The following is a 13,707-nucleotide window of genomic DNA, read 5'->3' on the forward strand; positions in this document are numbered from 1 at the left end:
AACTCTCACATGTACTGTGTTTTACATATGTACTTACTTTAACATGTAGCACTGAGATATCCATTCACTCACTAATACACTCATGCACAGTCAACCGCCCATACAGCTGTTTCCACATACACTTTTGAACCCATACATATAGTGAATCAACTACTCACACATCTATGTACAGAGTCACACACCTCCCAGCCACCCATACACACACACTCAGTTTCCCATACAAATACTTGGACATCCAATGAATAACCCATACAGTTACTCATATAGCTACTGATCAACATATGCAGCAGTTTGTAGAACAACAGATAAAATGATGCACAAATTAAAACAGTTTAGTCACTAACCCATGCACTCAGTGAGACACATTTAATCACTCACTCATACAGTCAGTCATGCACCTACTAAATCCTTCATCCAGACACTTATACATCCACTCATTCTTCAATATATAAGACATATTTTAACTTTACAGAAACATACAGTCACTGGATGTTGTCATCAGTGATGTCATCAGTGATGTCATTTGAGATGTCATCAGTGATGTCATCAGTGATGTCACTAACCATGTCATGAATGATGTAATATGTGACATCATCAGCAGTGGATTGCGGGTGCGCGATATATAGTTAGCGCTTATAACTATATATGGAATTTCAATGGTTTTATGCGAGTAAAATAAGGTTTTGTAAATGAAAATCCCTAACTATATATGGCCTAAAACCAATGTTTTTTTCATTGAATTTTCAAGGTTTTGTAAATGCAAATTCCTAACTATATATCCACTATAACCTATGGTTTTTTCTGTGAATATATATATATATATATGTATATATATATATATATATATATATATATATATATATATATATATATATATATATATATATATATATATATATATATACATATATATATATGATCCCAACTGCTTCTGGTAGCAGTTCAAATGGGCGCAGACCTCAACTCCACAGGCTGAATATCAGATGTTAAATCACCAAGCCATCACGCCGAGTAAGGTGCCAGCAGTGCAAATTTATTTAGCAAAGTGAAAGAGCAAGTGCCCTCCCTGACGCGTTTCGCTCCGCGGACGGAGCTTGGTCATATATATATATTGTTTCAGCTGAAACCAGTACAATTGGTGAGCTTCCTTAATAAATATCCATTATAAAGACACAATTTTAATACATTTAAGAAAGCTATGAAAATCATATAAATCACACAGAAATTTCTAGGCAGGAAGAATTGTTGGGAACATTAGTGTTTTCGTTTAGGCAAAGGCTGCTCCTACTTCTTTTTTAGTTCAATTCATTGGAGCTAATTTATCATCGCATTATGCCCTGCATACCTGGCATATCTGCTACATAACACAACGCAGTTCTTCCCTTCTGGACTTAGTCACAAATTTCTCATCAGGGGTCTCGTATACAGTGCAGATGTGTACAAAGTACCCTAATGCCTCTAGGCTTCTTATTTTGCTGGTGCATATACCACCGCTACCTTCCTGGCCTACCATTTTGAAGTAGGTGCTCGTAGTGGCAGTGTTCTAAGCATGCATTTTAAATACTCACAACCTTGGCCTCGGGCATTAATATATACGATAGTGTTCTGGCCATTTTCAGTTTTAATGGCAAGTACTCATTCAACAAAGATCCTTCTATTGTGGCACCGGCAATCATGTTTGCTTTCATCTGGCAGTAGTTCACCTTGATGACTTCTATGCTTATTATATTACATTTACCACACAGAATAATTTTAAGATTGTCTGTGTTTTACTCAGCAGTTATTCCTAGACACTAACTGACAGACTGCCTATTGAGTTTGTGCATCCTTTGTGGAAGAGTTGGCACGCAAACTCACAACAATGTTTTATGAAGCTTGCCGTCTTTGCAGCTTGTTACCTCACACCAGAGAGGCACTGATTGTCTCTCTTCCCAAAATAGGGAAGGCCCCTACATTGGTCTCTTCCTAAAAGCCCTTGTCGATGCTCAATGTCGACTATAAGATATTGAGCAAGATCTTAGAGAATCAGCTGCCACCGAAGATAAGTGGTCTGAATCACCAGGATCAAACTGGGTTCATCCCTAATGCAGCACAATGCCCAACATTCAGAGGTTGATCCTAGTGCTACATCAGGACCTTCCAGGTTGCCCCTTGGCTCTGATGCACAATGTTGACAGGCACAGGGTCAGACTGATTTTCATATGGCCATGTCTTTACTGGGGTGGTGGAGTAAGCTAAAGAATGATGATGGATTAAACCCAGATCAGTTGACGGGGTGTGAGTGTTTCATTTGCTCAAACGCTCCGTCCATCATCCCCTTTGGTATCGCTTTGTTCGCCCTAAGTTGGCAGGGTATGCCCAGACATGGGTCCCTTGCTCACTTTGCCACTGGATTCAAGATAGCCTGGCTGATGAGGGTTGTGAACACAAAACCAGTCACAGGATGCTTGTTTCCGGTCCAGGGAAGACATGGCTTGCACGTTAGAGCTGGACTGTTCCCATGAGGCACAGGGTCAGACTGATTTACATATGGCCATGTCTTAACTGGGGTGGTGGAGTGAGCTAAAGAATGATGATGGATTAAACCCAGATCAGTTGACTGGGTGTCAGTGTTTGATTTGCTCAAACGCTCCGTCCATCATCCCCTTTGGTATCGCTTTGTTCGCCCTAAGTTGGCAGGGTATGCCAAGACATGGGTCCCTTGCTCACTTTGTCACTGGATTCAAGATAGCCTGGCTGATGAGGGTTGTGAACACAAAACCAGTCACAGGATGCTTGTTTCCGGTCCAGGGAAGACATGGCTTGCAAGTTCGAGCTGGACTGTTCCCATGAGGCACAGGGTCAGACTGATTTACATATGGCGATGTCTTAACTGGGGTGGTGGAGTGAGCTAAATAATGATGATGGAATAAACCCAGATCAGTTGACTCGGGGTGAGTGTTTGATTTGCTCAAACGCTCCGTCCATCATCCCCATTGGTACCATTTAAAGCTTTGTCAGTGATTTAGTCTTTGTTAAGGTCTAACCTTTTCCCTTCATTTGGAGCACCAAACGTATGGGTAACAGTTCTTTCATTTTGCACTTAACTTTTACTCTGCAATTTTAAATATGATATCTTAAAGGTCTTAGCTTTACCTCTCTGTTCAGAGTTGTAACTCCCCATCAAATGTATCTGTGATTTTGTAAAGCAGAAGGTGACTGATGGCATACTACTGCTCTCTGCTTTGGTTTGATCCTCTTCTGCAGAGATAGGGGTTTTATTTTGGACATACATTACAGTCACACAGCATATCACAAGAATAGTTAGGGTGGGTCTAAGAGTTTAGCCTCTTTGTGCCTTTCAGACAAGGAATTGAGCAGAATACCATCTAATGTTTCTGTTCCAGGGTGTTATATTCAAGGGATAGACATTGTGGTAGCAGACCAACTAAGCAGAATCTTACTATGACTTTTGTCTAGCTTGCAACATCTTCCTAAAGATAAGAAATTAGTTAGGTCCCATCCAATTGATTTATTTGCCACCTCCAAGTATGTTCTTTTTCTTTGTTTTGTTTCTGGGCGCAGAAGCTTGGGAGGTGGGATGGGGTCCTCTACTCTTTCCTTTTCCATCATTTTAATGTGCCTTTGAAGGAAAAAGGTGGTATATATTCTAATGGTTAGCTGTCCTAGACTCAAGTACAAAACTCTTATCTGCTGTTTACTCAATAATCTTACCATTACCACTAAGCATTGTTTTCTTCATGACATTTAAGCATAGCCTTAGACCATTCACATTGAACCGAAGTTGTGTGTCCAGCTTTACAAGGTGGATTTAATTCATCCACCCTTCGTGCCCAATGGTCAGCAATGAAGGCACTCAGATTTTCCTGAGTGGGGTCTTTCTGAGAAGGAAAGTCTAGGCAGGAGATTACATAGGTTTTTTTCTCTTCAGTGACCTACTTTTAGACTAACCATTGCTTCATTCGATTACCCCTAGTTCTTACTGCTCTTCAATTTCCTCCCTTTCTACCCCTTGTGGAAATTAACCTTAATTTTTACCACTATTTCTCCCTGGCCCCTAGATTTGGAGAACTGGGGTCTTTATCTATTAAGATTGCATATTTACGAATATACTGTGACAGATTACTTTTACATCCGGGACCAGGTTTTTAGGCCAAATTGATTTCTTTCTTTCATCATGATCAGGATATCTCTATTACTTCTTTTTTTCATTTTGCCATCTTCACCTGCAGAGCAGGTTTGGTATATGCTGAATGATATCTGAGCTGCTTGTCTTGTAAGAGCACTTGATTACAGCGCCTTGTGACCCTTATGGGTGAGTAGTTGTGCTATATAAATTCCTGATTGATTGATTGAAGGTGAGAATCTCTTGGTAAAAATGTTGGGATCTTCTGACAAGGATATAAAGCTTCTTTAGAGAAGTGTGCCTAAATGGTTAGAGGCGGCAGACCCGGAAGCTGAGATCGGCCCGGGACATGGGTTCGATTCCCAATGCGGCAGGGTCTTGGGTCAAAATGTCCGCGGGCCTGATAATTCTCGCCTCAGTGCCTACTCTAACCTTGGGTTCCACTCTGCAACTCTGGGCAATAGCTTGCTTAATCTTCACAACGGCCCCTTCAACGCCGGGGATGCCTGGTCTCACCTTGGGGGTGCCCAGAAGGGACCATCTCACAGGGAAAGCCAGGACGGGTTCCCCAGCGGTATACAGCGCTGGGACGCCCGCGCTGCGAGCAGCTGTGCGCTTTACAAGTATACAACATTTACATTTACATTCTTCAACCTAGTACAGTTGAATGGACAATGGTATATACCTTTCAGTGATTTTCTTTCCAGGTTCTGATTCAGTAATATCTACTCAAGGAATGGCTGCATCATGGACCAAGGCCTGTCGTGCTTTCTATTCAGGACATTTGTAAGGCTGTAATTTCAGTGGTTCCTTCAATGTTAATTTTATTCAATTGATTGGGGGTAAACGATCAACAGTCTCTACACTTAAGTTCTAGGGTTATGAAGTCCACTTTGTCCTCTATTGCATAGAAGTTCATACTACAGCTTTAAACATATTACATTATTGAAGAGTTGTCTTGTTTCCATTTTAGAAATCGATTTGCTATTTCTGCTTTGCAAAATACTCATATAGTGAGGACTGTGTTGAGAATGTAATACACCAATTGCATCCTGGTAATTCGCGCTAACCCCAAAAATGTTGTCTTCCGAGGATTTACAACCTTCTCTCATGTTCTTGTGATCTATATTCTCTGAGGTTACTTATGGCAGTATATGTTCCAACCTAACTTCCTTCATGCCCCCAGTTAGTAGGCAGAGTCAAGAGGGAGGGAAAGACATGTGAACGGGAGTAAGGTAGTCTTTTTCTTTAAGAGTTAGGTCAGCAGGTGCCTAAATGGTGATGTGACCCCAACATATAAGTATAGGAAAAGGAAAAGTAATTGGAGTAAGATTACTGGTAAATAATCAATGCATTCTGAGTGAGAGAAAACATTCAGCAACTATTTTCCATCATATTCCACATATGTAAAGTAAACTAAATTGCATATTTAGGGGAAGGAGGTGAGCTTGGATCATATTGACATTTTAATTAAGTCTATATCAGGCCATGCACTACATACAACTACTTCCTTGATTGCCATTTTTTGTTCCTCCATGGGCACCTCTACATGAGATTGATATGAAGAGATATCTTTGCAAAAAAAGATATAACTCTTCATTAGAGATACACTTTGTTTAAAAAAAAAACTGCTGGTGGATTGTGCGCTATTTATAGAATCCTGCCAGAATAAGGACCATTAGCTGGACCACCAGAGGCAGTGCTCAGTTTTAGCAGCCTCTCTCCAGAGTCCTATTATCATGACTAAATGCAACAAGCTGTCCCCGTATTCAGGAAAGCAGGCCCTGTTTTGCAAATCCTTTAGCCTCTTCTGCTCCAAACTGTTCACGATTTTCCGCCGCTGTCACATCCAAGTATTTAACTCCGGAAAAAAGCTTTTCCAAATCTGGAGACTCTACACTGCCCCTGATGACTCGATTGAACTATTTTTGGCATGGATTACATCCAAGCTACGGTGTGGAAATTTGGGGAAAGTCACTATTGATTATTTCAGTCCCTATAAATACATATGCCTCATCAATGTCCTGAGGATGGTCCTTGGACATTAAATGAATGGGCCTGAAACGTCATCAGATTAGAAACTCCACAGGGCATTTGAGAGCTATTATCAAAAGTAGAGTAGGGTGTTTTTCCCTTCTGTTTTGGACCCTTAGTCTCTCAAGCTTACTTCTCTTGTTTGTTTTTAAATTGTGTCAGGTGTATTGTATGTATGCCTTTTAGAAGGCATGTGTGATGTGGTTAGTGTGACTCTCTTTGTGGGGGGACATATAGGGTTTCCTTTCTGGTATATTTCTAGTATTTAGTTAGTCTTTTCTGTAAATAAAATAAAAAAGGGTTTTCTTGTCTCTAATTGCTCTATTCTGTTTTTTGATTTTGCCATGTAAAAAGATAAATGGGACATTTAATCAATTAATAGAACCAGATGCACTGGGCATTTTGTCAGAATGTCAGATGAGTGCATCCCCAAACAGCTGTTCTACGGATAACTCACTCAGGGAAAGCACTCCCACAGAAGACAAAAGAAGCAGTTGAAGGACACACAGGAGACCTCCCTGAAGTCCCTCGAGATCAACACTTCCACCTGGGAAACCCTCACACTAAACCGTCCAGCATGGCGCAGCCTCATACACAAAGGCTGCCAAACCTCTGAGGCAAGACGTACTGCTGAGGCTCAATGAAAGCGTGATATGTGCAAGCCCAGAGCTGCCCGCACATCACCAACAGTGTCATCACATATCTCCCTAACTTGTGACAGGACATTCCACGCCCAAATCAGACTACTTATCATCTTCTGACGCACAGAGCCCAATCAACCAATCAATGAGATGTTGAACTCTTCATGCACAAGGATGGATGAACATTAATGATTTTATGTAATGTCCAAGGGGCATTTTCCTTATGTGTTGATTGTACTGCTACCCCATCCCCTTACAACAATATTTAGCAGGGTACAGCATATTTTGTTTTGTAGATTAAGAACCAAGTCACTGGTATGAAGACTTTGGCAAGAATCATAGCATCTTCTAAGGATGGTGTGGTGGTGATATCCAGATAAGCAACGAACCAACATTGAAGGCCCCTGGAACAGGAGGCATTGGATCATGAAGGTTTTTTTTTTTGACAAACACAAGGATCACCATAACAAGTGGCAAGAGGATGAAGGGTGGAGCCTCCCATAAAGAGGCTGGGCATGGCTTGCACTAACTACTACAAACTCAAATAGGAAAAATTGAAGAAGGAAAAGGGGAGGCCATCAACAGGAGTATTTGGGAACCAAACCATAGGAGGTGAAATATCTGCAACCATTTGTGCTCTCCATTTTTATATATCCTAAAGGGTCTTATGTATTCCATAAACCAACCTATAGGATAAGACAAGTAGGGTTGGAAAAGAGAGACAGGATCCCATCCAGAACAAAGGAATGCCTGTCCTAGATCCCAATCCAGTGAGGGAGGAAAAATTAAAAGCTGCATGTATTACCTACAAATGCTCTGAAGCAGATGTAGCAGCAGTCAGTTGGTGCTGATTAAAGTTTACAAGGCCAAGGGGAATCAGTGTGGTTTTGGATTTAGAGCTTGGGTAATGAATCTGTTGCATTTATACCACAGACCAAATAAGAATTCCCACAGGACACCCTAATGACATGGGTTGCATGTATTATGTGTGATAGTGGTTAGGCATTGCGCGGGAAGGAAGCATACTTTGACGTTGGTCCTATCATGCTGTGCGTTGCATTGAGTCAGTCTGACCCTACAAAAAGACGGATCCTAGGAGAGAGGTATTTAGCAGAACTGCACAATCTAATTCCTCCTCCATGCAGTTATGAGACTGGCGCAAATAAAGAGATCAAAAACATATGTGGATCATTGGGTTTTCATGGGTTTGCCACGCCACAAGGTAGGAAGAAGGGAACTATTAGGTGTGGGTCTAGAAAATTGTAGTGCGGGGGCTGAACAGTAGTGAAGGAAAGTCTTGCTGAGGGTGTGATCCCAAGGCGGAGTTACCTCAGAGTCTTTGCCTCATACGTCTTCAAATCTTGCATTTCTGATACCTTAACCTAAAGGAAAAATTTTGGTTACATTAATACAGCCCCAAAACAGACTATTCAAACCTTAAATGGTGCGTAAGGCTGGTTAACATGCCTGGCACCTGCCATATGGCATGATAACTATATGACTTGACCAGCAGGAGGCTCAATAACAGCCATCTCAATTCTCAAACCTGCGTGTAGTGGTAGATCAGAAGGCATCAAGCAGAGTGCTATTGTCCTATCTGGAATCTAGCCATGGTGTTGGTTTGAATATTGGTCCCACATGCAGACTAGGGAAAGGGCACACTTGTGTACTGTTGAACCAGGAGAGGGCTACAAACTGTCACAAAAGATCTGCAGAGAATGACAGTTCAACTGATTCACAGCAGCTCTGCCATTGGAAGAATTGGGTAAACAGTAAACACCAAGGGGCTTATTTACTTGTTTTTGATGCAGGGCAGCGGAATGTCACTTTGCTGCACTGCCCTGCATTAAAAGAAAAGAGTAGGAATGTGTTGTATCTATGAGATACAGCGCATTCATGTTCCCTCCCACTGCAGTGGCGCACAATTGGCTACCTTGCGCCAATGCAGGCACCTTTGCACCAAGGTGCAGGGTTGTCTGCATTGTAGGGAATTGAGGTGTTTTCATCCTTCTACATGTGCTGCAGAATGTAGCACGCAAAGAAAGAGGAGGAAGTGAGGAGAAATACAATTATATCTCCTCGTTACGCCTCCCCTGGGGAGGCATACGCTTTTGACGTATTTCCAGGTTTACAAGTCCATATAAATCTGGGTAGGCGTCAAAATCCTTGAGTGTTGCATGGGAACACCCACTGCAACGCCCATGGAATGCATCTTTGATGCAGACTAAGGCAATGCAGCAACCTGGCTGCTTTGTCTTACTCCATATCTATGACGCCATGAAAAGCCATGCAAAGTGGCTCTGCGTAGCCTCGTTGATATAGGTCTGCACTCTGCGCTGCCTGTGTGCCAAAAAAAGTGACCCATTGGCGGTGCAATGGACTTGTAAATAAGTCCCCTAGTTCTCTTCTATGATAATATCTCCTCAAAGCTTCCATTTCTCTGTGCATACTAATCAAGGTCCTTTAATGGAGGAATTTCTCATTTCTTCAACACCTCCAGGGCAAGAGAAGAGGCTTGGTAATCTGGTCCCAGGTCAGTTTGCCATTTGCCTATGTTCTGGCCCTGATTTTTACAAGATTGACAGCCTCATGGATGAAGACCCATGCGTTAATGACATTCTCCAGCAGCATAAAGGAACAGGTTTCACCCCACCTATCCAGAAGCAGCAAGACTATGGGGTGAATTACACAGTGAACCCTGACAACAGTCATAAGCGAGAGATTGGTTGCTTGCATGCACTGACACTGGAAGTAGGTTGAATGCAAATTCAAGATCACTCTTCAAATTCCTACTCATCTGTGCAAGTTCCATTCACCTGAGATTACCAAAGCATTTGACAAACCAACTGGACATGCTTCAGAATGTGCTCCCACTGCACTATCTGTTCATGGGAGTCTGAAAATACACGCCTGGGATTTTTCATCTTAGTGATTGGTTGTGTAGCCTGTCAGGCAAAATCTAATCTGAACTGCCTTTAGTGTGAACAAAGTGTTTTTTCATAATATGTATTTTGTTAGTGCCTATGCATGATTAGAGCAGGACTTTGTCTTTCAAAGTCTAAATTAAACTGCCTTTAGGTTGGCCAAAGTACCCAGCCCAGCTGCAGTTGGTCCAGAATGCAGGTGAGAGTTGGTAAAGGCAATCTTGCGCTCTTTTATCTCAAGGCTCTGCACTACTTAGCATTAAGCAGCATATATCCTTCAAGATTCTTTGCATTTTACTTTGTGCCATTTTTAGATACGTCTAGACAGCGCCTTTGAGACATGTTGTATATACTTTGTGGGCTTACAGCCCGTTCATAGTCTTCCTATTTTCTGGCCCCATAGTCGCACTCCTGTTTTCCCGGTTTGCCCATGCCATGCATTTGTCATGACTATTGCTGTGTTTAGCCCTCCCAGAGAGCAGGGACCAAGTACTATATAAATACACTGTTCACGATTTTAACATCTGTTCAGGAACTCCTTTTTTCTTTCTTGAAAAACAATTGACAAAATCAGTCCGGATTTCACTTGTTCGGAGCTGCTGCTTTTCTGTAAATAGGCTTCTAAATCTTACTCTTATATTCTGTCACTGGTCTCCAGTAAGCAGGAACTGCTGCTGATTGTGTGGCTGGCGTCAGCCAGCAGCTGCGAGTCTAGTGAGCCACCAACCAGGTCTCTTTGTTCTGGTCCCTTCTGCAAAAGCATTCTTTCCTCAAAAGTTTGTCTGTTTATTACCAGGACTGCTTCAGTTTTCTCTCCACGTATGTCTAAAGAGTTAAGAAGCCCCTGTACTTTGTTTGAAGGGGGTGCTTATTCTTTCCTACTGTTGCTTGACAGCAGCTTTCATTAAATGCATCACGCATTGCTAGGAATGTTTGCCAGAGAAGCATTTTGTTTTCTCAGAAAACATTTCTTTTTTGTTTTAACCAGAGGTGAATTCGAACCCTCTGCATTCCCACAGAGGTCACGCTTCCAACAGAAAAAAACAAAAGTTCTTTAAATTTGATTGTTTTATGAATGTATTTACTTATTATTTATTTGAAAACAAGATGCTATCTATGGCAAGGAAGAAGAAAACTTAACATGATTTTATTCAGGTTTTATGGGCAGGTGGCCTACAAATTGGATCTGAGTCAAACCTGGTTCAACTGCCCCCTATGCCCCCCCAGATTTTAAGTCTTACATATTGTGTATGCAGGACTACAGTATATGTGACTATTAAATACTTACTTGTGGTGCATGTACATACATCAGTTCCAGCCAATCCGAAGATGACAGGGTCAGGCTTATATACTGGAACGTCGCATTTTGTTTTCTCTGTGGTTTAATTTATTTCCGTGTATTTCATTGGCTTCTGCATTGCATCCCAGTGTTGGGCTGCATGATGATCAGTATAACAACATAGCTTGTTCTTACTCACCCGTGCCCCTAGGCTAGTTCTTTTTCTCATCTTTTCAAAAAGCATACATTGCGAATTTGCAAAGATAATACTTTAATTAGGGTCACTTGTTTTTGGTTGCCAGCTTTTGGTAGGGTAGATATTGGGTAGAAAGGGAGATATGTGGTCTTGATTGTCCTTACACTAAAGCAGGAGTTACGTATGAACCTTCTATTCAAAACCTTTTTATTTTTGCCCAAGGTAATACTGTATCGTTTTTCCTCTAGGCTCAGTTTAACGGGCAAAAACAAAAAAGTGACAGGAGAAGTTTTTGAATTAATCTGAGCCACTGGGCTGTCGTTACATGGAACAGCTTCTTGGTCAGTCCTGTTCAGTGTGAGGCGAAGCTATTAAATTAGGACCCCCCCCCCCCCGCACACAAACACTCTGTGATGCAAAATCTTGGCGTATACCTCCATATTTGGCAAATGGTGTGTGGTTTAACTTTACTTTCTAAATTGAAAGTGTACTTTGGCCACACCCATTAGCAGAACAGTATTCTTGATTCTGTTACTCATATTATGAAATGAGGGGGTCGAAAGGCTGGGGCTACCGGGCATCAGCTGTTCTTGTTAACCTTCCCTCAAAACTAAAAATTTTAAAAACAGACCATAATATGAGTAAAGATAGAGACTTAAGGCATCAGCTCTTGACATCACAGCTCACAATATGTAATCAAGCACATGGTTTGTTATGTTGCAGAATTACTGGTTAAAAGCAAATGATCAGTACAATCCAGCCCGTCGGAAAGCTCAGTGGGTTGAGTGCCTGGAACAGGCATGTATGTATTGCACTAAGGCAGACGGTAACGTGTGTTCTTGAGAGGTGAACAAAACAAGTATCATGATTTCACTAGGAAATTTTACCAGCACTCGTTAAAGGGAATTTACACATTTCATATTATGTGTAGCTCTATATCAAATGGTAAATTTATTTTAGGATGTCTTGTTCATGTTTGCCCATGTTTCCACAAAGGAAAAGGAGTACCGGTGCATCAGCTGCGGGCGCTTTGGTGCTGCTTCTGCCTGGTTGCAATTTTTGTCAAATTTACTCAAGGAGTATTTTGGCAAATGTCTGTGCTTTGTGACCTGCTCACTTGAGATTGCTGATAGTATCTCATGTCGGTATGGAAAGGTTGAAGGATTATTCGGAGAAAGGAGATCTACAGAATCACACCCTTTCTCACCGCATTGACTTGGGGGACAAATGTGAGTTTGGAACTGAAAAGTATCCCTAGGTACCTGACCTTCGTGAAGGTTCTGAGGTCAGAAGCCCAAAGGAAGAGTAATGAACTGGGCTCCCACTCGCTCAGAACTAGAACCGTAGACGTGGCTTCATTCAAGTACAGGTAGCTCCTTTCATCCAGAAGAAAGCATTGCCTATGGCAGCTTGGATAAAACCGCATGTGTTTCTAGAATGATGTTTTATCCTTTTCTTATGTTTTGATTACCCTTGAATGGCTTTAGCATCTCATGTTATGTTTGGACAGTGCACACTCACCCCAGCCGTTTTCCTTTTTATTCACAAATGCATCTATATGACGTTAAAGAATTATTTTGAAAGCCCAAAAACTACAATAAAGAAGCAAAACTATGTGAAGGAAAATGCAGTTCCTTTAACTTATTCATGAACCTTTTATGTTTTTCTTTTTTTCAGAACTATTCCAACTGATGGACATTGAAGTGCATGGTACAACTTTAGCAACAACTAAGTTAAATCTAAAGAAAATGGAACTATTTTAAAAAAATATTGCAGTCTAACCTTGTAACTCGTTTTTTAAAGGCCTTTTAGTTTTAAGTAATGGGCACTATTCCTCCCATGTTGATGTTCAAGGTAATATATTGCACTGCCGAGACAAGATGTTCCTTTTTAGATGGTTTATAAACTAGAGTGATGTGCTACCGGACTGCATTTTCATGGGTGAATTGCATTTCATGCTTTGTGAAATGCCAAGCAGATGACAGAGATCGAATACTATATTTGTTTGGTATGCACTATAAGGCAAAATTTGTGTTCAATTTATGTTTGTCTTCTAGCAGACGAAAATTCTTAATTGTATACGTTATATAAATTTATGTAATAAAGTTGCTGTAAACTGCTGGTGACAATTTTCAGAGTGCACTGTAACATATTCCAAATACTTTCTTGAAGTTTTTTTTTTGAAATGTACATTTTTGAACATTGGGATAGGAAAATGATTTATGTTAAAAAATAATTTGCTTGTGACAAAAATGAGTTGTCGACTGTCTTTTAGAACACGTTTGTTGATTGTCACATTGAATCTAAATTAACCATGAAAGATAGTGACGTGAGGTTTATTGGTTCTGAAACACACATTTTGACATAAATGCAATGACAAAAAATACCACAAAACTACATCATTAAAACCAACAATAGAGCAATATAAAATAGACAAACTACTAAAAAGATAGGATAGTATTGCAATTTAACCAGATTATCATAATTCTAAGACCCATGGATCACAT

The 13,707-nt window shown here is 40.9% G+C and overlaps 1 protein-coding gene across 4 annotated transcripts in view; it reads left to right on the forward strand.

Moving 5' to 3' along the window:
• TOM1L1 (target of myb1 like 1 membrane trafficking protein) overlaps positions 1-13,329 on the forward strand; it is a 561,560-nt gene extending 548,231 nt beyond the window's left edge. For all 4 annotated transcript variants that reach the window (XM_086930855.1, XM_086930856.1, XM_086930858.1 and 1 more), the window contains one exon: positions 12,878-13,329. The gene's annotated coding sequence lies outside the window, so the exon portion shown is untranslated. The remainder of the gene's footprint in view (positions 1-12,877) is intronic.
• Positions 13,330-13,707: the final 378 nt, after the last annotated feature.

The sequence above is a fragment of the Lissotriton vulgaris genome, chromosome 7 (genome assembly GCF_964263255.1).
Source record: "Lissotriton vulgaris chromosome 7, aLisVul1.2, whole genome shotgun sequence".
In the NCBI taxonomy this organism is placed as follows: domain Eukaryota; kingdom Metazoa; phylum Chordata; class Amphibia; order Caudata; family Salamandridae; genus Lissotriton; species Lissotriton vulgaris.